Source organism: Hylobates moloch, unplaced genomic scaffold (assembly GCF_009828535.3).
Source record: "Hylobates moloch isolate HMO894 unplaced genomic scaffold, HMol_V3 SCAFFOLD_1, whole genome shotgun sequence".
In the NCBI taxonomy this organism is placed as follows: Eukaryota; Metazoa; Chordata; class Mammalia; order Primates; family Hylobatidae; genus Hylobates; species Hylobates moloch.
The window spans coordinates 71,330,364-71,355,796 of NW_026652276.1; the positions used below are offsets into that span (position 1 = coordinate 71,330,364).

General features: G+C 37.2%; 1 protein-coding gene and 1 pseudogene across 3 annotated transcripts in view; one reads left to right on the forward strand and one right to left on the reverse strand.

The window, feature by feature from the left end:
* Positions 1-25,433, forward strand: part of TLK1 (tousled like kinase 1) — a 176,792-nt gene that overhangs the window by 13,688 nt on the left and 137,671 nt on the right. The window lies entirely within an intron of this gene.
* LOC116809962 (small nucleolar RNA U13) lies at positions 1,130-1,227 on the reverse strand (annotated as a pseudogene).

The window sequence follows — 25,433 nt, forward strand, 5'->3', positions numbered from 1 at the left end:
TAGTTAAAACATAAGCCAGGTGCAGTGGAGCATGCGTGTAGTCCCAGCTACTTGGAAGGCTGAGGCAGGAGGATCATTTGAGCCCAGAAGTTGAAAGGCTGTACTGTGCTATGATCACAACTGCGAATTACTTTTTGTTTTTTACATTTTAAAGATTTGGCTTACTGGGCAAAGGGGGCCAGTATTTTTATGTCATTTAATCTCTATTGCCACTGTTGTTTTCTTAGTGGGATAACTGGGATTTTAGTCTATTGTTCTCTGAGATGAATCAGTTGTCAGAGCTGTAGAGTTTTATAGAAACCTTATTGGCATAGTTTGTTCATTCAGCAAGTATTTTTGGACCTGAAGCCTAGTAATGAGGAAACAGATAAATATGATGAAGTTAGTCCTTGCTTTCTAGGAGCTTGGTCACAGTCTAGTGAAGAAGGATAATTTCTAACATTTAATTTATACTTTTGAAGAACACCTTGTGGGTTAGATAAAACAACCCAAGTTGCCAGTTTTCAGCTTCTGAGATAAGCTATATCAAGGTGTTATATTCGTTGGCCATTTGGTTGCTAGAAATTAACTTAAGCAAAACAGATTTATTAGTAGTAGAAGGTTATAGAGCTGGATATCCCTTAGACCCCAGTTAGGACTTAAGGAGGCCTACTGAAGTAGAAACTGGAAATTTCAGGAATCACAGTAGCATTGTTCTCTTGTGGATCATTGATCAACTGTTTCCAGTGCTGTGAAATAAAGTTTTCTGAAAAGGAGAAGTGGGAAGGAAGGAAATTGTATTTCTGCCACAGAGGTTATGAATAAAGTACTCCCTAGAGAAGGGAGTTACACAGTTTTCCTCCAGTTTAACTGCTGTTAAATGGTATCTTGTTTCAGTTGGTATGTCTTGATTGGTAGTGAGATTGAACTTAATATTTTTATCAAGAGCCCAAAGTCAATTTTTCTTGACGTTTGTATCTTAGACATGAGAATATATGGTAGTGATGTTAATTCTTGTTACATTTGGTGAAACTATTTCCACCATCATATTTTTTCTTTTATATATTTGAATATTTTCCATTGTATAAAGTTTTATGCTTTTATTGAATTCAATACCAGTTTTTCTTTATATTTTATTTTTTTATTTTCTTGTCAGATGGGTCATATGCCTATGTCATAACAAGGTTTGAGAGAGGCACCTCTGGTGTGTGAGCACCCAGTCATCACACTTAGGAACTACAAAAGGATTACATTCTTCCAGAGTCTCACTCCGTTGTCCCGGCTGGAGTATAGTGGCGCAGTCATAGCTCACTGCAGCCTTGAACACCTGGGCTCAAGTGATCTTCCCACCTCTGCCTCCTAAATAGCTAGGACTACAGGCACACTTCAGCATGCCTGGCTCTTTATGATACTTTAATGAGTAAAAGTCTTTCAAAGTTACTGCTTTCTGAAGTTCAAGTACTCTAATTTCAGTGTGATTCAACTGATTTTATTTCTAAATTTTATATGATATTTTATCTTTCATATTGAAGCATAACACATACAGAAAAGGTGCACAAAGTAGTGCTCAGTAAGTTATTATAAACTCTGACCTGTGTAACGACCACTGAGACAAGAAATAGAATATTGCCAGCACTTCAAACACTCTCCATCAGTCACTACCTTCTCCATGCTCCCCAAAGTAACCATTATTCTGATTTAGTTATGCCTGTTTTTGAGTTTTATATGAATGGATCCACGCAGTATATATTTTGTATCTAGATACTTTTGCCCCACATATTGTTTGTAAGATTCATCCACATTATTTTCTGAAACTGTAATTTTCATTGCACTATATTACTTTGTGTGAATGTACTACATTTTGTACTTTGTTGATTGACATTTGGATTGTTTCCACTTGACAAAATATTAATAATGGTATTATGAACACGTGTATACCTGTCTCTTCATACATTATATTTGTTTTTTGTTTTATTTGTCTTTTTTTTGAGACAGAGTCTCACCCTGTTGCCCAGGCTGGAGTGCCATGGCACAATCTTGGGTCACTGCAACCTTCGCTTCCCGGGTTCAAATGATTCTCCTGCGTCAGCCTCCCGAGTAGCTGGGATTACAGGTGCCCGCCACCATGCCCAGCTAATTTTTGTATTTTTAGTAGAGACAGGGTTTCACCGTGTTGACCAGGCTGGCCTCGAACTCCTGACCTCGTGATCCACCCACCTTGGCCTCCCAAAGTGCTGGGATTACAGGTGTGAACCACTGTGCCTGGCCTTTTTTTTTTTTTTTTTTTTTTAAATAGTCGGTGTTTTGCTCTGTCGCAGTGGTGCGATTTCGGCTCACTGCAACCTCTGCCTCCTGGATTCTAACGATTCTCCTGCCTCAGCCTCCCCAGTAGCTAGGACTACATGCGTGCATCTCCACACCTGGTTAATTTTTGTATTTTTGTTAGAGACGGGTTTCACCATGTTGGCCAGGCTGGTCTCGAACTCCTGGCCTCAAGTGATCTGCCCATCTTGGCCACCCAAAGTGCTGGGATTATAGGTGTGAGCCACCGTGCCTGGCTGTAAGATGGTATCTGTGGTTTTAATTTTTTATTTCCCTGATGACTAAGGATGTTTACCACTTTCTCATAAAGTTTATTGGCCTTTTCATTATCCTTTGTGAAGTGTTTGTTCAACTCTTTTGTTCATTTGTCTTTTGTGTTTGTCTTTTAAAAACCATATTTGAAGGCATTCTTTTTGTATTTTGGATGAGAAGTCTTATTTTTTATTAAAAACTTTTCCCCCTATTCTGTGGCCTGCTTTTGTCTTCTCTTTATGGTATTTAAGAAGCCTTTTCTTATCTCAAGTTCATGAAAATGTTTTCCTATATTTTCTGTTTTTAATATAGGCATTATAGCTGTAAATTTCCCTCTAAGCACTGATTTAGTTCATTCCATAAGTTGTGATATGTTGCCTTTTTGTTTTTATTCATCTCGAGTATTTTCTAATTTTTCTTTTTATTTCATTTGACCCATTATTTATTTAGGAATATGTTAATTTCTACATATTTGTGAATTTCCCGATTTTTTTTCTGTTACTGAGTTCTAATTTAATTCTATTGTGGTGAGAGAACATACTTTATATCCTTTTTGTCCTTTTCAGTTTGTTGATGCTTGTTTTATGGTGTAGCATAGATCATCTATCCTGGAGAATGTTCCATGTGTGCTTTTTTAGAAAAATGTGTATTGTGTTGTTGGGCAGAATGTTCTCTAGCTATCTTTTCCATCTAGTTGATTATATTGTTTGTTTTCTGTTTCCTTATTGATCTTCTGCCTAGTTGTTCTATTCGTTACTGAAAGTGGGCCATTTAGTTCTTCCAACTATTGTTCTTGGCTTGTCTATTTCTCCCTTTAATTTTGTCAGTTTTGCTTCATGTAATTTGGGGCTCTGTCATAAAATGCAAATGATTATAATTGTCATATCTTCCTAATAAATTGACCCTTGTTTTAAAATGTTTCTCTTGACCTCTCAAAACATCAGTTTTTAAAAGTTTGTCTGATACTAGTATATTCATGCCAGCTCTTTTGCATGGTATGTTTTTTTCCATCCATTTACTCTTATCCTGTCCCATTTGTATTTTTGAATCTAAAATATGTCTTAAGTAGACAGCATTTAATTGGATCTTATTCTTTTAAAACCCAATCTGGTAATCTCTGCCTCTTGAGTGTATTATTTAATCCATTCACATTTAGTGTTACTGATAGGGTTAAATTTGTCTGCCATTTTCTGTTTTGTTTTCTATAGGTCTCATTTTTCTTTTGTCCTCTTTCCCTCCTCTACTGCTGTCTTTTGCATTACATGAGTATTTTCCAGTGTAACATTTTAATTTCTTTAATCATTTTAAAACTATATTTGAATTTCTAGTGATTACTGTAGGGTTTACATTTATATATCTTAGCTTGTCAGAGTCTACTTCATAGCTACATTAGTTCCTGCAATATATAGAAACTTTAGTCCTGTATAGCTCTACTATTCCATCTTCACCCCTTCCCCCCCTTTTTTTTTGGAGGGAGAGTCCCATTCTTCTGCCCAGTCTGGAGTGCAGTGGTGTGATCTTGGCTCAATGCAACCTCTGCCTCCTGGGTTCAAACAATTCTCATGCCTCAGCTTCACGAGTAGGGATTACAGGCATGTGCCACCACACCCAGCTAATTTTTTGTATTTTAGTAGAGATGGAGTTTCACTGTGTTGACTGGGCTGGTCTTGAATTCCCGACCTCAAGTGATCCTCCCACCTTGGCCTCCCAAATATATCTTTTGATGAAACTGAGATAAGGAAAATACATACATCTTATAGTTTTTATACTAACCTTACTTGTCCATTTGCCATTTGATATCATTTCCTTACTTTCAGTAAAGTTTGTCACTACTGACCCCTTTGTCCATTCGTGCCTTCATTCATTCATTCATTCAGAGACAGAGTCTCGATTTGTTGCCCAGGCTGGAGTAGTGGCGTAATCTTGGCTCACTGCAACCTCTGCCTCTGGTTTCAAGCGATTCTGCGTTCAAGCAAATCCTTCCCGAGTAGCTGGGATTACAGGTGTGAGCCACCATGCTCAGCCCTGATTTCTGACTTGACTCCACTCTAGTAAGATTTAAATCCCTAAGACTTAAGTTCTTGGAAATTCGAGACTTGCTTTATAGTTCAACATATGGTCTTTTTGGGTAAACATTCCTTGTGTACAACAACGAAATATTTATAGGCTACAGTTGTTAGATGTGGTATAATATGTTCTATCAGGTTTGTTTCTGTTTTAAATTGTTACTGCTTTTGCATTTGTTTGCTCCTATTCAAAGGTTTGTTAAAATATCCCCAAATGATTATAACATTTGTCTGTTTCTCTGTTTAATTTGTCAGTTTTTGTTTTATATATTTTGATTATGTTAAAGTGCCGACAAGTCAAGGTTTTTTTAAATCTACCTGGTGAATCAAACTTTTTATTATTGTGACGTGTCCCTCTTTATCTCAGTATTGCATTTTACCTTGTAGTGTTCTTAATCTAGTGTTAAGACAGATATACTAACTTTCATTTGGTGTTTGCATGCTACAGCTTTTTCCATTCTTTCAGCTTTCAAGTTTTAGCTATATCTTGTAAGTTGCATATATTAGTTTAAAGAAACTAGTTTGACCATGTTTGTTCTTTAATTGGAACATTTAGTACATTTACATTTAATATACTTGCTGATATATTTAGGTTTAAATTGATATTCCTAATAAATGATTTCTGTTTATCCTGTTTGAACTTTCTCTTATTCTCCTTTTCTGCTGCTTTTGGGATTATTATTATTTTTTGTTCCAAATACCCCCCACCCCCCAACTTGGCTTAATAGTTAGACCATCTTTTTTTAAATTTGTTTTTAATATTTATCCTAGAGATTACAATATGCTTCCTTTCTGTGTTAAAGTGTGATATAAGTTAGCACTTTTTTCTCTTTCTGGTCAGTGCAGCAATGTTAGAAAACATTAATTGTACATTTCCCTCTCCAGAATTATATACTATTGCCAGATAGTTTAGTTCTCTATTTTAACTCCCCACAAGATATTATCATTAGTGTTTTATTCAGTAATTATACATTTAAATTTGTTTATATACTCAGTTTTTTCTTCAATCTTTAGTGCATTTCCAGGCTTCTAGCTGGGTTGATTGTCTCTCTCTGAAAATACTTTCTCTTTTTTTTTTTTTTTTTCTCTATTTGGGCCTATCTGTTGAGGAATTCTTTTTTGCTTATCTGATAATGCCTTTTTTTCATTTTTATTCTTGAAGGGGTTTTTTTGGGGAGAAGGAGCTGGATACAGAAATCTTGGTTGGCAGTTTTTTCATTTGTCATGTTGCAGCTGTGCACAGTGCCCTTGAGACCTGATTTCCAGAGTTTCTGTTGAGAAGTCAACTATCAGTCTTATTGTTGCTCCTTTGACTGTAATCTAGCTTGTAGATCTCTGGTCACTTTTTGTTTTTTGTCGGAGTGGGGGTGTTTATATTTGGTTTTCAGCAGTTTTACTGTGATGTGTCTAGGTGCGATCTTTTATTTGTTCAGCTTGGTGTTTGTAGGACTTCTTATATCTGTGAGGTAGGACTGCACTGCCCAGTGCCAGCCAGTAGCTGCATGTAACTATTGATACCAATTAACACTTAAAAAGTTAAAAATTCAATTCCTCACATTTTAAGTTCTCAGTAGCCAAATGTTTCTATTAGTTACTGTATTGGCAGATGGAGAACATTTCCATCATTCTATCAATAGAATAGAAAGTTCTGTTGCACAGGACTGATGAGCGCGTTCGTCAGTTTTGGAAAATTCTCAGACTATATCACTTCAGATAGTGCTTCTGTCATCTTCTTTCCTCCTGGTACTCCAGTTATACATGTATTAAACATTCTTAAATTTGCCATATGTTTCTTACATCCTTTTTTGTATGTTTTATCTTTTTATTCCTGTGTGCATTTTTAAAGATAATTTTTCTGACCAATCTTCCAGTTCATTAATTCTCTTAGGCTGTGTCTAATATGTCATCAGACTCATACACTGAGTTCTTTAGTTTATTTTACTTTTGGGTTCTAGAATTTCAATTTTATTCTCTTTAGTTTCAGGTTTTCTGCTAAAGTTCTCAGTCTTACTACTCAGCATACTTATTTGAGAGTCTGTGTCTGATAACTTAATTATCTAGATCCCTTTGGGTCTTGTTCCATGTTTCATTTGCATTTTATTTGTGTTATTTTCTTGGATTTCTGGGGTTTTTTTAATTGTGTATGAGACATTTGATGTGAAAAACTATAGAAATAATTTGAGGCCTAGAATAATGGTAGTCTTCCATGACATAAAATTTACATTTAATTTTGACAGAAATATAGGGGCCCTATAAATCTGCTTTTCTTAATTCACTTTTAAGGATTGAGATTATTTGAAGCTGGGCTTTAATTGTATTTCTTTTGCTCTGAGGTTGAGATCCCAACCTAGAGTTTGGGGGAGGCTCAGGGTCTCATTTTTGTCTGGCTAACCCAGTGAGGCTGTCAGATGTTTTGCTTAGCTTCCCAGCCTCACAGTCACTGCTTAAATCAGCAGATGCCTGTAGGGGAGAAGAAACCTGGTATACCAGACTCACTTCTGGGGACTTAGTGAATTCTGGCCCCATTTCTTTACTGCCTGATCTCTAGAAGTAGAGTTGTCTTTTTTTAAGCTTAGTTCAACATTTCAAGTTTCTTCAGCCAGAAGATTGGTTTGATGACCTGATCACCATTACTGGAAGGAGAAAGTCCTTGTTTGCTTTTATTTTTAATACTTTAATTGGCTTTGAAATTTTGGGTGAATTTGAATCTTTTTCTCCTCTTAACCACGCTCTTCTTCTCTCACTCTCTTTATCTTCCTTTTGTTTAAGTTATCAGTTGGTTATATCAGGGGTCCGCAACACCAGGGCCGTATACCCGTACTGGTCGCTGGCCTGTGAGGAACGAGCCACACAGCGGGAGGCCAGTGAGCATTCCCGCCTGAGCTCCACCTCTTGTCAGATCATCCGTGGCATTAGATTCTCAGAGGAGCGTGGACCCTATTGTGAACTGCACATGCGAGGGATCTAGGTCGCTCGCTCCTTATGAGAATCTAACTAATGCCTGATGATTTGAAGTGTAACAGTTTCATCTGAAACCATCTCCACTCCACCCCACCCCACCCCACCCTACCCCTGGTCCATGAAAAAATTGTCTTCCATGAAACTGGCCACTGGTGCCAAAAAGGTTGGGGACCACTAGGTTATATACAGAGTTTGAATAGGACCAACTTGTGAAGCAGTTAACCATCTGGAATTGTAGGTTTAATTGAAAGCAGAACTATTTTTGCCTTTGATGCCTTGAAGATAACCGGTTTTGTTGTTGTTGTTGTTGTTTGTTTTTGAGACAGAGTCTCACTGTGTTGCCCAGGCTGGAGTGCAGTGGTAGGATCTCGGTTCACTGCAACCTCTGCCTCCCAGATTCAAGCGATTCTCCTGCCTCAGCCTCCCGAGTTAGCTGGGACTTGTGTGCTACCACGCCCAGCTAATTTTTGAATTTTTAGTAAAGACAGGGTTTTGCCTTGTTGTCCAGGCTGGTCTCAAACCCCTGACCTCGGGAGATCTGCCCGCCCCTGCCTCCCAAAGTGCTGGGATTACAGGCGTGAGCCACCATGCCCAGCCAGATTACTGTTATTTTAAAAGTTTTTTTGGCAACCGGCTAGTACCAATGTAAGTTAAGTTTGGATTCAAATAAAATCTTCAGAGCATTACAATATATTTTTAAAAGACAGCTTTTCATGAAATAACATTATATATAATATGTGTGTGTGTGTGTGTGTATATGTATATATATATATATATATCCTATTTTTTTAATGCTGGGTATTTTCTCAGCTCTGTACTCAATTCTTTGTCCTGTAAGTAAAAATGTGATACACGTCTTTAGTCACTTTGCTTCTTTTAAATTATAACCCTTTGAGCAGTAGTTTAATATAAAAAATGTTTTAGCTTTCGAAACAGACTTTTAGAGTTGCTCATACAGTATAACACCCTTTTGCCTTTGGAAAATTTCATCTTATGTATTGTAGTTACTGTTTCAATTTATTGATTGAGTTATTTAGTCAAAAAATATGAATGTCTTTATAGATGTTACTGTATTGTACGAGTTGTAACTTTCGAGTGCCACTAGCAACATACATATGAATCAGTTTAATGGAAACATTACTGCTCTCGTAGTATTTTTAGGAAGTGTTTGGCTTGTTAAGTAGGGGTGGTATTACATGTTATTTTACTTACTACATATATTTGATTACCAAGAGATTAAGCAGTTTTCCACGTGTTTATTACTGTTTCTATTTGTGACTTGTTTTAAAAATTAAAACAATCTTAAATCTCATTTTGGACTTGTTACTCCTGCTCATTACTGCCAATGCTTACTATAGTATTTACAAACTACAAGGAGTGTGATAGTTTTTATGTTAAGATTACTGAAATTTCTTTGGACTAATTTTCTTCTCTAGCTTGAGAAAAAAATGATTGGGATTTTTAAGAGGGATTACGTTATTTCATACTGTCCTCCAAATGCTGCCATCTGAAATTTGAAGGTTTGCAATATTTTTTAGATAAGTATACCTTAGTATGGTAGCCTCTTTGCTAGGATCAACTTATAGTAGTTATCTCTGTTTGCTATTATAAAGCCAAAATAAATATATTAAATATGTCGTTTTAAGTATATTAGTATTTAGCAAATTCTGTTCTTCCTTAAATTTTATGTTAATAAGTTAACTGGCTAAAACAAACGTACATGGCCAGTTAGAACACTGTCTAAAACTTCTTGATTTAAGCAAGCATTTTAGTTATCTTTGAAAGCTCACATGATAGATTACAACCCCTATCTCTACCCCCTTGAGCTTGCTTTTAAGAAAGTGTTAAAAGTGATGCAAACTTTTTATCATTAGTTCTCAATAATTTTATTGTATAATTTAACTTTTATAGGATGCCTTTTCTAAATTGTATGAAGTAAAAATAACTTTCAGTCCAGTTATTTGAGAAGACAAAGCTGTATAACTGAATAGTTGTATAAATCCTATGTTTATTAAGAGTTCTCAAAGAGCTTAATAACTAATGAAAGTTTATCTTTTTTTTTTTTTTTTTTTTTTTTTGAGACAGTGTCTCACTCTCACCCAGGCTGTAGTGCAGTGGCGCGATCTCGGCTCACTGCAACCTTCACCTCCTGGGTTCAAGCATTTCTCCTGCCTCAGCCTCCCAAGTAGCTGGGACTACAAGCACACGCTGCCACACCTGGCTAATTTTTTGTATTTTAGTAGAGACGGCATTTCACCATGTTGCCTAGGTTGGTCGCGAACTCCTGAGCTCTGGCAGTCCGCCCGCGTTAGCCTCCCAAAGTGTTAGGATTACAGACGTGAGCCACTGCGCCTGGCTGAAAGTTTATCTTAAAACTGAGGCTTACTCCAGATACTAAAGGTATTAAACAAGGCATGTGTGCATGTGCCTGGGTGTATATGTAGATGGCTTGGGGGTAGAAATAAAATAAAAAGGCACAGAAAAGTCTATGGCTTTTTATTTTAAAAAAATCATTGAATCAACATTTTAATTTGTTGGTATTCTTTTTTGAATTTACTTCATTTTATTTCTGCTCTGCATCTAATTCCTTATTTTGGGATAAGATATAGAGCATGAGTCAGCAAACTTTTTTTTTTTTTGAGACAGGGTCTCACTCTGTCACCCAGCCTGGAGTACAGTGGCATGATCTCAGCTCATTGCAGCCTTGACCTCCAAGCCTCAAGCAATCCTCTCACCTTGCCTGGCTAATTTTTATATTTTTTGTAGAGATGGGTTTCACCATGTTACTCAGACTGTTTTTGAATTCCTGAGCTCAAGCAATCCACCAGTCTTGGCTTCCCAAAGTGCTGGGATTACAAGTGTGAGCCACCACACCTGGCCTAAACTGTTTTAAAAGAGTTGTCACAACTATGACAGCTGCTTGTGTTTGTGTGGTAAAGTGCAGCCATAGACAATATGCTAACAAGTGGGATGACTGTGTTCATTAAAACCTTCCTATGGACACTGATATTTGAATTTCATGTTGATTTTACGAATCACAAAGTAGTCTTTTGATTTTTTACCTTATAATATTTAACAGGGTAGTCACTGCTGCCCATCCTTGTATAGAGTAACTTTCCTTGAGGAAGTTCAACCCTTCTAGTTACCCAACTATCGAGGTAGTTTTTGAAAGTTTTAAGTTGAAGAGCAGATGTTTCTCTGACTTTTCATAGATCAAGAAAAGTCAGGGACCAAAATTGTTAGCTCTGTACATACGCAAACATTTTAGCCATTTTTTTTTCAAAATTGTAATTGTGGTTAAAAAACACGCAACATAAAATGTACCATCTTAGCCTTTTCTTTTCCTTTCGTGTCCTGTCCTGTCCTGTCCTTTTTTGAGACAGGGTCTCCCTCTGTCACCCAGGCTGGAGTGCAGTGGTGCAACCTCCGCCTCCCAGGTTCACTTGGCTCAGCCTCTGGAGAAGTTTGAATTACAGGTATGTGCCACCATTCCTGGCTACATCTTAGCCATTTCTAAGTCAGTAGTGTTAAGTGTATTCCTGTTGTTGTGCAACTAATCTCCAGAATGTTTTCATTTTGTTAAACTGTAACTTTACACCCATTAAACAACAACTTTCTAATTCCCGTCTGCCCCTAGGCCCCGCAACCACTATTCTACTTTCTGTCTCTGTAAGTTTCACTACTCTAGATACCTCACAGAACTGGAATCATACAGTATTTGCCATTTTGTGTCTGACTTCCTTCAACATAATGTCTTCAAGGTTCATCCATATTGTGTCATGTTTCAGTGTTTCCCTCCTTTTTAAGGCTGAATAATATTCCACAGTATGTGTGTACCACATTTTGTTTATCCATTCATCTTTTGATTGGACACTGGTTGCTTCCACTTCTTGGGTATCATGAGTAGTGCTGCTATGAACATGGGTGTGCAGCTATGTCTTTGAGATCCTGCTTTCTATTTTCTATCTAGCTGTACCATTTTACATTCCTACCCACAGTACACAAGGGTTCCCATTTTTCCATAATCCTTGACAACACTTTTTTTCAGTGTTTTTAATGGTAGCCATTCTAATAGGTGTGAGGTGATATCTCATTGTGTTTTTTTATTTACATTTTCCTAATAATTAGTGATGTTGAGCATCTTTTTCTTTTTTTCTTGTCGCCCACACTGGAGTGCAGTGGCGCGACCTCGGCTCACTGCAGCCTCTGCCTCCCGGGTTCAAGCGATTCTCCTGCCTCAGCCTCTGGAGTAGCTGGGATTACAGGTGCCCACCACCACGCCTGGCTAGTTTTTTACATTTTTAATAGAGATGGGGTTTCACCATGTTGGCCAGGCTGGTCTCGAACTCCTGACCTCAGGTGATCCACCCTCCTCGGCCTCCCAAAGTGCTGGGATTACAAGCATGAACCACCGTGCCTGGCCATCTTTTTCTTTTTTAAGAGATGGGATCTTGTTACATTGCCCAGGCTGGCCCCAAACTCCTGAGCTCAAATGATCCTCCCACCTCAGCCTTCAGACACTATGCCTAGCTCAATTAATATTTTTAATTGGCAAATCATAATTGTATACATTTATGGGGTACAATGTCGTTTTTGATATATATGTATATACACACACACACACACACACACACAATGTGGAATGATTAAACCAAGCTAATTAACATATGGTCACCTCCTTTAATTTTTCCAGCAAGACATTTGAAATTTATTCTTTTAGCTATTTTGAAATACCTGTCATATATCATTATTAACTATAGTCACCCTGCTGTGTGATGGATCTCGAAAACTTATTTTTTCTGTCTAACTCAAACTTTGTATCCTTTGACCAACATTTCCTCATTTCTCCCAGCCCCTGGTAACCACTATTCTTTCTGCTTTTGTGAGTTCAAATTTTTTAGATTCCACATATAAGTGAGATTATGTGATATTTGTCTTTCTGTGCCTGGCTTATTTTATGTTGTCCTCTAAGTTCATCCATGTTGTTTCAAATGACAGGATTTCCTTCTTTTTTAAGGCTGAATAGGCCCGGCTCAGTGGCACATGCCTGTAATCCTAGCACTTTGGGAGGCTCAGGTGAAAGGATTGCTTGAGCTCCACCTCAAGCACCCCTTGAGGTGTGAGCCGTGATGGCACTACTGCTCGCCAGCCTGGGCGATAGAGCAAGAACCTATCTCAAAAAAAAAAAGCCAAATAGTATTACATTGTATATATACCACCTTTTTTTTTTTTCCTATTCATCTGTTGATGGACATTTAGGTTGATTCTGTATCTTGGCTATTGTGACTAGTGCTGCAGTGAACATGGAAGTGCAGATATCTCCTTGACATTATGATTTCAGTTTCTTTGGATATATAGAAATGGGATTGCTGGATGTGAGCGTCTTTTCATTTGTTGGCCATTTATATATCATCTTTGGAGAAATGTCTGTTCAGATTCTTTGCCCAATCATTAGTCAAGTTGTTAGCCAACTATATTTTAATAATACTTTCTTTTCTCTCTTGCAGTGTGTCACAAGTACAATTAAATAAGAAATTAACATAATTTAATCATTACTCACAAAGGTAATATATTGCAAGAATGAGGGGAACAGTAAGGGGAATTTCTGATTTGCTAAATGCCAGTCTAATAGAGAAGCCGACCATTCCATAATTGTTTTTAAAGTACATTAACAGCAATCTGAGAGGATGAAATATATATATATAATGTGACTAAAAAAGATATGGGATTGATTTTTATGTGTCATATAGAATTAATCACACCTTGCCTGTATATTATAATCAAATTGTCTGTTAAGCGGATAAATTTAGAGAACCGTTATACTGCATGGCATTTAGGTTTACATGGTGAGGAAGAAAAAAACTTGAAATGATTTTGGCTGGGCACATAACAATGAATTTTATGGATAAAAAAAATCAGCCAGGTATGGTGGCGCATCTCTGTAGTCCCCAGCTACTTGAGAGAAGGTGGGAGGATTGCTTGAGCCGGAGATTGAGGCTGCAGTAAGCTGCGATCATGCCACTGCACTCCAGCCCGGGCGACAGCCTGACACCATCACAATGTATATGAAACATAAATAAATTTTATGTTTAGACTTGGGTCCCATCCCCTAGATACCTCATTATGTACACGCAAATATTTAAAAAAAAATCGGAAGTCTGAAACATGTTGCTCCTGGGCATTTTGGATAAGGGATACTCAACCTGTATTCATCATTGTTCATAGTTAGACACTATGAACTATTAGTGTCTAAAGCCAGAAAGAAACCATTCCCTTTTCTTTTTTTAAAAAAGCTTATTTTATATTATTTTAGACAGGGTCTCACCCTGTCTCCCAGGCTGAAGTGCCGTGGTACAGTCTCAGCTCACTGCAACCTCTGCCTCCTGGATTCATTCAGGTGGTTCTTGTGCCTCAGCCTTCCGAATAGCTGGGATTACAGGCACCTGCCACCACGCCCGGCTAATTTTTTTGTATTTTTAGTAGAGACAGGGTTTCCCCATGTTGGCCAGGCTGGTCTGGAACTCCTGACTTCGAGTGATCCGCCCGCCTCAGCCTCCCAAAGTGCTGGGATTACAGACATGAGCCTGCGCCTGAATTCAGTCTGTCACCAAATCTTGTTGTTTTTTGTCTCTTAGATATTTTTCTGATCTGTCACTGGTCTAGTTTAGGCTCCTGTTTTCTCTTAACCTGGATGGCTGCCTAACATGTCTCCATGTTTCCCCTCTGGAATCTACTGTTAGGCAAAAAGGCAGAAACTACAGTACTTGACAAGTAACAATATTTAATTTTCAGCTTGACTAAAGTAGCTCAGCTTGTGTCCCTTTTATTTTTATTATTATATAGTTTTACATATTGAGCTCCAAGAAATCATAGTTCCTTGGTTTTTAAATAAGATCTGTAAGAGGAGTTTAATCCATATTTAGTGTTGTGTTAATCTTCAAGCCAGTAAGTTAGACATTTATTCTCATTTTACAAATAAAGAAATCGTTGCTGAGTTAACTGTGTGGTGGAGTTGAGATTTAGATTTAGTGTTTTGTTTTGTTTTTTTTTTTTTTGAGACAGTATCTCGCTTTGTTCCCTAGGCTGGAATGCAGTGGCGTGTTCATAGCTCACTGCAGCCTTGATCTCTGGGGTCAAGGGATTCTCCCATCGCAATCTCTTGAGTAGTTAGGATCACCACACCCAGCTAATTTTCTGATGTTTTGTTGAGATGAGGTCTTACTATGTGGCCCAAGCTGATCTTGAACTCGGAAGCCGTAGCACCTGGCTAACAGCCATCAGTATTAAACACAAAAGTTTAAGTGTCCCTTTTAGGCTTTTAATTATCTTAGAAAACAGCTATTTGTAAAGAAATTTTAAAAACTTTTACTAAAATACCACTACGCTGTATTATTAGAGTACTAACTAATATGCAGTGAACTTATACAAATACGTAAGTTTATAATTTATCTGAAACTTGTGTTGGGGGGGGTGAGTGTAACTTTATGAGTTTCTGGATATATGACTACTGTTGATATGGTTTAGCTGTGTCCCTATCCAAATCTCATCTTGAATTGTAGTTCCCATAATCTCCATGTGTCGTGGAAGGGACTCAGTGGGAAGTGACTGGATCATGGGGGCACTTTCCCGCATGCTGGGCCTCCTCCCGATAGTGAGTTCTCACAAGATGTAATGGTTTTATAAGTGTCTGGCATTTCTCCTGCTTGCACTCATTCTCCTGCTGCCCTGTGAAGAGATGCCTTTGGCCATGATTGTAAGTTTCCTGAGGCTTCCTCAGCCATGAAGAACTGTGAATGAATTAAACCTCTTTTCTTTATAATTACCCAGTCTCAGGTATTTCTTCATAGCAGTGTGAGAACAGACTAATACAATGGTAAAGAAAAACAAACCCAAACTGAGAATTGGGTGGTTGGAGATTTTATGTAAGATCTTTCATTTAGCAATACGTCAGCTAATGATAAATATATCATGTGATGAACTTTCAGGATTTTGTACACATTTTCATAATTGTAAATGTAAAAGCATCTTTGAATGCCAGGGTCTACCACTGTATAAAATGTAATCTCAATTGTTGGAAAAAAAAAAAAAGTGTGTGGGAAAAAAGACTGGAAGAAAATAAGCCAATGTTGACATTGGTTATCTTTGGGCGGTAGGACTATGAGTGGGATTTTTTTGGCTCTAATTTTTTGCATTTTTCCATTTTTCTTTACCATGCGTTCATGACTAAGGGTAAAAAGGGAAAGAAGTGAAATTGCTTCTTTCCTGACAGTTTTTTAGGAAAATATCCTTTTGTTCATAAGGCAAAGAAATTGTCTTGGGGAAGAAATATGAAGTCAGAAATATTATAATTGAAAGAAGTCTTGGTATAAGTCAGTATTTTTAAGTGACTGTTTGCTGGAAAACTATGGTGTTAATCTGAGGCCAACCAGGCATTTGACTATAGGACTTTGCATCTGCCACTCTGTTTTGGCAGCTTTTAGAGTAATACAAAAAAGGTACGAGAATGATGTGACCCACAATTTATTTGAATCACTAAATACTGTCCCACAATGGCAGTTACAGTAATTTGTGAGGACACTAGGGGATCTGATTATATCATAGGCCATTTTGGTCATTGAGTATTAGGTTGAACCATATGAACCTATTTTATAGATTAAAAATGGTTGTCTGTAACTTCCTGTGATTTAACCTGTTAAAAATAGTTTTTCATCCTTCATTCAAATTTGATTTACTTAGCTTGTATTATATATGTATCTCTGTTTCTATCTATATATCTCTGTATCTCTATATATATAGATATATAGATCTCTGTGTCTATCTGTGTATATAGATACAAAGATATATAGTTATCTAAGTTTACAGGTTGATATGTCCATTAAGGTTGCAGATAAAAGAAATTAGAATCTTAAAATTTTGATTTTGAGGTGATTTGGTCATTGGAAATACGTCTTTCTAGAGGACCATTATGACCTTAATGTGGATTATGTGCTAATTTATGTATCTGGATCCCAAAGCTGGCATTCCCTGGAGTCTTGATAAGCATATTAGAGTTGGGAGTGATGGTTAAAGATTGTTTTAGTTTTCATCAAGCAGGATAACTCAACATGTCTACGTGGACTTGTAGAGCAGGTAGGAGCCCTATCCTACATAGGCTAGCCTGTTTTATTGGAAATCTGGTGGATAAAATTTATTTATTTTTGTTCCTTATTTGAAGGTTTAGGCTAGGTGAGCAGAAAGTAAGTGAGTAGATTGGAATGCTAATATGTTCCTTCTGTTGCTTTCTCTTCTCACGTGATTTACTTTGCATGCATTTTTGGGCAAGTTGCTTATTTTTCTGGGACTTAGTAAAAATCATTTAGGCTGTATGGTCCAGGAACCTGCCAAAACCTTACATGTATTATCTCATTTAACTCACCTTATGGATTAACACTGTGTCCTGCCTGTGAACAACCCTGTGATGGACATAGTCATTACCAAGATTTTTTTTTTCCCCGAGACAGAGTCTTGCTCTGTTGCCCAGACTAGAGTGCAGTGGTGCGATCTCGGCTCACTGCAACCTCTGCCTCCTGGGTTCAAGCAATTCTCCTGCCTCAGCCTCCTGAGTAGCTGAGACTACAGGCATGTGCCCACCATGCCCAGCTAATTTTTGTGTTTCTAGTAGAGATGGGGTTTCACCATGTTGGCCAGGCTGGTCTTGAACCCCTGACCTTGTGATCTGCCCGCCTCAGCCTCCCAGAGTGCTGGGATTACAGGCATGATCCACTGTACCCAGCCGTTATTACCAAGATTTTATAATAACCGGGTCACTACATGGCAAAGCTGGGATTTGAACTCAGGCAGTCTGGCCACAGAGCCCATGTTCTTAACCTTACAGCTGGCTATATTACAATAAATGTCCACAGAAATCCATTTTAGGAATCTTACGACGATATGGTAAAGATGATGTTGATGAAATAATAGGTTGAAATCACTGTATGAATATTTAGAATATTTAGAATTTTACTCATGTTATGTTATGTTATGTTATGTTATGTTATGTTATGTTATGTTATGTTATGTTATGTTATATTATGTTATGTTATTTTAGTAACCTATCTATAGCCCAGGCTGGAGTGCGGTGGCGGCATCTCACAGCCCACCACGGCCTCTACCTCCTGGGCTCAAGTGATCTTCCCACCTCAGCCTGGGACTATAGGTGTGGACTACCATGCCTGGATAATTTTTTAGATTTTTTTGTAGAGATGAGGTCTCTTCAGGTTGCCCAGGCTGGCCTCGAACTCCTGGGCACAAAGGACCTGCCTGCCTTGGCCTTCAAAGTGCTAGGATTACAGATGTGAGACACCACTCCTGGCCCCTTGTTGATTTTCATTCATTGTTTTCAGTTGTGCTTTAATATGTAGATCTTATTGAACTTGGACTTCTTACAAAAAGTACTTGCAGCCTCCTTTTTGGTCAGGGATTTACTTACCTGCTGTAAAGGGACTTTAAGAAACACTGTTCTGTGGCCCTTCTTTCACCCTGTATTATTGGGATAGAAGAATAGGCCAAGAAGGAGTACTGTGGAGCAGTAAATCATCACTGTCCTTTTTAAGGTTCATAACAATTGGTTACCTCTCAGGAGTGGGATTTTAGGAGACAAGGAAGTATTGGGACTTTTTACTTTTATATTTTTGTATTTATTTCAAGAAGCACCTATTACTTAGTAATGGGGGAAGGGATGAAACCACAAAAGAGTCTTTAGTACTTAGGTTAGAGACAAGATACCAGTTTACTTTCTGGTAGTGAGGAGAGGGTAGTTACCAGCTCAGGTTTTACCAGATTCCTGTTTTGGAGTTTTCTTAGAGAACATTCCTTCTTACTGCAGGATCAAGTACATGCTCTGTTTTTCTCTGTGTCTTTGTCTGTCTCTGACTTGGACACGTGCACACACACATACACACACACACACACACACATACTCTTCCTCTGGACCCTTCTTTTGGGACACAGATGCTTAGTTGTGTGGATATAAACTGTAACAAAAGGGAGTATAACTTAACCTTTCAGTGTCTCAATTTCTCTATTTTTAAAATCAGGACTATATGTTAATATAGAAATGCAGTCTAGTATAAAATACATCTATATGTGAGTATGTGTATATACATTTGTATGTATGTGTGTGTATATATATACATGTACATGTATATACACAGTATGAGAGATTGATTTTAAAAATAGCAGATTGTTACAAGTCTGAGACTAGAGGAAGAGGAACTTGGTTAGTTGTGTTACTACTATATTAGCATAAAGAAATTAGGCATGGAAGTATATGTCATCCCTTTATACTTAGCAGGAACTTCTAACCCCAGGAAGAAAGCTAGAAGGGGGCTTACTACATTATATATGCTAATATTTATTGAGCACTTATATTTTAGCATACATATATGTTCACATTTATTGAATGCTTTCTAAGTGACAGATTTAGTTCAGAACTATTCATATAAACTTATATTACTTTAACAACTCTATAAGGTATGTACTTTTATTATCTCCATTTTCTACATAAGGAAGCTAAAATAGAGAGAGGTTAAAGAACTTGACCAAACTTTACACAACTTATCGACCTACGTATGTTTTTGATGAAAGAAAAATTAGTTGTCAGAGATTTTTTTATTAGAATAAAATTGAAATTTAAATTATTTTCATTTTTTAAGGTCATGGCAGTAGAGAGAAGCAGAAACCCTATGCTTTACCTCTGATGCAAGCCATATCTCCTTATATGAATTATTTGGTTTCAGAGTATTTGAATTCTTTGCTGTAAGAGTTGCAACAAAAGTGTTTAAAAAGACCAATTATGTTAAAAAGATTAGGTGAAGCATTACTCTGACTTGGAATGATTCTAGATTAGACCTGTCTTCTCTACCACAGGCTTATATAATTGAACATGTAGACCTAGATTCAGGGACCTGACACTCTATACTTACTGTTGGCAGACATTTGGGTGAAATCTTTGGGAAGTGTGTGTCTGTGTTTATGTGTGTATGTGCAATACATACATATCTATATATGTAGATAGATGGATAGATAATATGACTCAGAAACAGATAGTTTAGTGAAACTATTTAGTGAATAAAGTACAAAACAGACCGATGTTTATGGAATGTGATAACCAGAGAGGTATTTTAAATCAGTGGGAAAAGGTTGAATTAGAAATTGGGACATTTTCCTTTGGAAAAAATTAGATATATTATATATCTATATATAATTCTAAATGGATTAATGTTCTAAATGTTAATATCTCAAATCATTAGAAAAAAATGTAGGAAATGTGTTTATTGAATTCATGTGAGAGAAGGGTTAGAAAAAGAAATTGGGCTGGTTTTGTGATAGCTCATTTAACTAACATGTTCATTTAACTGCCAAAAAATTAGAATATTTGGTTTTAAAGTAGGGAATCAAACTGTGGAATAAATAATGTAACGTAGTATAGCCAACAAAAGTTATGGCTAAATATGATACAAAATATTGTCAATGAAAATAGGTATGTTCTATTTATTAACCATGTTAAAATGGATGTTTCAAGACAAGATTCAGAAGTAATTCCAGTGTTATACAATATAGACTTCTTGAATTCTTTTTCTTTTTTTTTTTTTTTTGAGACGGAGTCTCACTCTGTTGCCCAGGCTGGAGTGCAGTGACATGATCTCAGCTCACTGCAACCTCTGCCTCCTGGGTTCAAGTGATTCTCATGCCTCAGCCTCCCAAGTAGCTGGGATCACAGGTGCGCACCACCACGCCTGGCTAATTTTTGTATTTTTGGGTAGAATTGGGGTTTCACCATGTTGCAGGCTGGTCTTGATCTCCTGACCTCAGGTGATCCACTCACCTCAGCCTCCCAAAGTGCTGGGATTACAGGCGTGAGCCACCGTGCCCAGCCCAGACTTTTGAATTCTTTTGCTTACGATACTTTCAGGTGCATTAAAAAACTAATGAAAAGGAATTATTTAAGTGGAATATTTTATCTTGGAGAAATAATTTCTTCGTCAGTGTTTATTTTTAATAAAAGGAACCTCTGCCTTATCTAGTATAATATGGAAAGTATTAATAGAAGAAAAGCTTTAACTGTTATTTATAAATCAGCTTATCAAGTGTAATATGAAAAGTAGCAGTTAAAATCTGGAGTGAATTAAAATATTTTTAGACTTCAGGTAGTTTTAAATTTAAAACTAAGGTCATGGCTCAGCAGCAATTGAATCTACTATTAGAAAGCTCTTAGTGAAAAAACTCTTTTTCGCCTTTTTGGTAACCGGTATTAACCTTTTAAAAACCTACATTCTAGGCATTTGATTTTATTATGACTGTCGTCAAGGAAGATGAAGACTTAAGGCAACTAAAAAATTATATAATGAAAAAATGATTCCTTGTCATAAATACAGGTGATATAACTATCATATAAAGTGATGTTGACTAACCGGAACTGTTAATATGTTCTAATATATCACCCTTGGATCCTTGGGAGCCCATACTTCTACAGTAACCAACATGTATTGAGTTTATGAGTGTGTGTGTTTAAAGACACAGGGAGAGAGAGAAAACATGTTTATTAAAATGAAACATGACAAACTAATGGGTCAGATTGTGTTCTTTATGTTCCCTAAAATTTTTCTTCATTGTATTGAATGTGATTGATCTCTAATTTGGGTAGTGACATCCCTTGTTATATGTTTTATGTGATGTTTTGGATTTACATTTGTAAATTTTGGGAAACAGGATAGTAAGAAGAGTAGCATAATTAAAAGACAGGTGGTTGTGTTTTGAAATGGGCTATCCTTTAAGAATGGTACAGTCTTTATAGTGGCTTTTGTCATTTCTTTTTCAAAATTATAAACATTTATTGTAATAAAGAATTTGATGGATTATAGTGAAATTACTTTTTTTCCAGAAAATTTCCCTCTTGAGGACAGAATTTTTTGTTAAGGGTCAAAAATGACAGTTTGAGTCCATAAAAGATTGAAATCTTTGAAATGTGCTTTCTAGAACAGGAGTAAGCAAACTTACTTATTTTTACATGGCTAAAAACATCAAAAAAGAATAATTCTTTCGGTGATGGGTGCCCCAAAATCTCAGAAATCACCGTTAAAGAACTTATTCATGTAACCAATCACTACCTGTTCCCCCAAAACCTGTTGAAATAAAAAATAAATAATTCTTTGTGACATGTGAAATTTGAATTTCATTTTCTTTTTTTTTTTTTATTATACTTTAGGGTTTTAGGGTACATGTGCACAATGTGACAATGTGCAGGTTTGTTACATATGTATCCATGTGCCATGTTGATTTCCTGCACCCATTAACTCGTCATTTAGCATTAGGTGTATCTCCTAATGCTGTCCCTCCCCCCTCCCCCCACCCCACAACAGTCCCCGGAGTGTGATGTTCCCCTTCCTGTGTCCATGAGTTCTCATTGTTCAATTCCCACCTATGAGTGAGAACATGCGGTGTTTGGTTTTTTGTCCTTGCGATAGTTTACTGAGAATGATGTTTTCCAGTTTCATCCATGTCCCTACAAAGGACACGAACTCATCATTTTTTATGGCTGCATAGTATTCCATGGTGTATATGTGCCACATTTTCTTAATCCAGTCTATCGTTGTTGGACATTTGGGTTGGTTCCAACTCTTTGCTATTGTGAATAGTGCCGCAATAAACATACGTGTGCATGTGTCTTTATAGCAGCATGATTTATAGTCCTTTGGGTATATACCCAGTAATGGGATGGCTGGGTCAAATGGTATTTCTAGTTCGAGATCCCTGAGGAATGGCCACACTGACTTCCACAATGGTTGAACTAGTTTACAGTCCCACCAACAGTGTCAAAGTGTTCCTATTTCTCCACATCCTCTCCAGCACCTGTTGTTTCCTGATTTTTTAATGATGGCCATTCTAACTGGTGTGAGATGGTATCTCACTGTGGTTTTGATTTGCATTTCTCTGATGGCCAGTGATGATGAGCATTTCTTCATGTTTTTCGGCTGCATAAATGTCTTCTTTTGAGAAGTGTCTGTTCATGTCCTCTGCCCACTTTTGGATGGGGTTGTTTGTTTTTTTCTTGTAAATTTGTTTGAGTTCATTGTAGATTCTGGATATTAGCCCTTTGTCAGATGAGTAGGTTGCAAAAATTTTCTCCCATTCCGTAAGTTGCCTGTTCACTCTGATGATAGTTTCTTTTGCTGTGCAGAAGCTCTTTAGTTTAATGAGATCCCATTTGTCGATTTTGGCTTTTGTTGCCATTGCTTTTGGTGTTTTAGACATGAAGTCCTTGCCCACGCCTATGTCCTGAATGGTATTGCCTAGGTTTTCTTGTAGGATTTTAATGGTTTTAGGTCTAACATATAAGTCTTTAATCCATCTTGAATTAATTTTTGTATAAGGTGTAAGGAAGGGATCCAGTTTCAGCTTTCTACATATGGCTAGCCAGTTTTCCCAGCACCATTTATTAAATAGGGAATCCTTTCCCCATTTCTTGTTTTTGTCAGGTTTGTCAAAGATCAGATAGTTGTAGCTATGCGGCATCATTTCTGAGGGCTCTGTTCTGTTCCATTGATCTATGTCTCTGTTGTGGTACCAGTACCATGCTGTTTTGGTTACTGTAGCCTTGTAGTATAGTTTAAAGTCAGGTAGCGTGATGCCTCCAGCTTTGTTCTTTTGGCTTAGGATTGACTTGGCGATGTGGGCTCTTTTTTGGTTCCATATGAACTTTAAAGTAGTTTTTTCCAATTCTGTGAAGAAAGTCATTGGTAGCTTGATGGGGATGGCATTGAATCTATAAATGACCTTGGGCAGTATGGCCATTTTCACGATATTGATTCTTCCAACCCATGAGCATGGAATGTTCTTCCATTTGTTTGTATCCTCTTTTATTTCATTGAGCAGTGGTTTGTAGTTCTCCTTGAAGAGGTCCTTCACATCCCTTGTAAGTTGGATTCCTAGGTATTTTATTTTCTTTGAAGCAATTGTGAATGGGAGTTCACTCATGATTTGGCTCTCTGTTTGTCTGTTATTGGTGTACAAGAATGCTTGTGATTTTTGTACATTAATTTTGTATCCTGAGACTTTGCTGAAGTTGCTAATCAGCTTAAGGAGATTTTGGGCTGAGACAATGGGGTTTTCTAGATACACAATCATGTCATCTGCAAACAGGAACAATTTGACTTCCTCTTTTCCTAATTGAATACCCTTTATTTCCTTCTCCTGCCTGATTGCTCTGGCCAGAACTTCCAGCACTATGTTGAAAAGGAGCGGTGAGAGAGGGCATCCCTGTCTTGTGCCAGTTTTCAGAGGGAATGCTTCCAGTTTTTGCCCATTCAGTATGATATTGGCTGTGGGTTTGTCATAGATAGCTCTTATTATTTTGAGATACGTCCCATCAATACCTAATTTATTGAGAGTTTTTAGCATGAAGGGTTGTTGAATTTTGTCAAAGGCCTTTTCTGCATCTATTGAGATAATCATGTGGTTTTTGTCTTTGGTTCTGTTTATATGCTGGATTACATTTATTGATTTGCGTATGTTGAACCAGCCTCGCATCCCAGGGATGAAGCCCACTTGATCATGGTGGATAAGCTTTTTGATGTGCTGCTGGATTCGGTTTGCCAGTATTTTATTGAGGATTTTTGCATCAATGTTCATCAAGGATATTGGTCTGAAATTCTCTTTTTTGGTTGTGTCTCTGCCAGGCTTTGGTATCAGGATGATGCTGGCTTCATAAAATGTGTTAGGGAGGATTCCCTCTTTTTCTATCGATTGGAATAGTTTCAGAAGGAATGGTACCAGTTCCTCCTTGTACCTCTGGTAGAATTCAGCTGTGAATCCATCAGGTCCTGGACTCTTTTTGGTTGGTAAGCTATTGATTATTGCCACAATTTCAGAACCTGTTATTGGTCTATTCAGAGATTCAACTTCTTCCTGGTTTAGTCTTGGGAGGGTGTATTTGTCGAGGAATTTATCCATTTCTTCTAGATTTTCTAGTTTATTTGCATAGAGGTGTTTGTAGTATTCTCTGATGGTAGATTGTATTTCTGTGGGATCGGTGGTGATATCCCCTTTTTCGTTTTTTATTGCATCTATTTGATTCTTCTCTCTTTTCTTCTTTATTAGTCTTGCTAGCGGTCCATCAATTTTGTTGATCTTTTCAAAAAACCAGCTCCTGGATTCATTAATTTTTTGAAGGGTTTTTTGTGTCTCTATTTCCTTCCGTTCTGCTCTGATTTTAGTGATTTCTAGCCTTCTGCTAGCTTTTGAATGTGTTTGCTCTTGCTTTTCTAGTTCTTTTAATTGTGATGTTAGGGTGTCAATTTCGGATCTTTCCTGCTTTCTCTTGTGGGCATTTAGTGCTATAAATTTGCCTCTACACCCTGCTTTGAATGTGTCCCAGAGATTCTGGTATGTTGTGTCTTTGTTCTCGTTGGTTTCAAAGAACATCTTTATTTCTGCCTTCATTTCATTATGTACCGAATAGTCATTCAGGAGCAGGTTGTTCAGTTTCCATGTAGTTGAGCGGTTTTGAGTGAGTTTCTTAATCCTGAGTTCTAGTTTGATTGCACTGTGGTCTGAGAGACAGTTTGTTATAATTTCTGTTCTTTTACATTTGCTGAGGAGAGCTTTACTTTCAACTATGTGGTCAATTTTGGAATAGGTGTGGTGTGGTGCTGAAAAAAATGTATATTCTGTTGACTTGGGGTGGAGAGTTCTGTAGATGTCTATTAGGTCCACTTTATGTAGAGCTGAGTTCAATTCCTGGATATCCTTGTTAACTTTCTGTCTCGTTGATCTGTCTAATGTTGACAGTGGGGTGTTAAAATCTCCCATTATTAT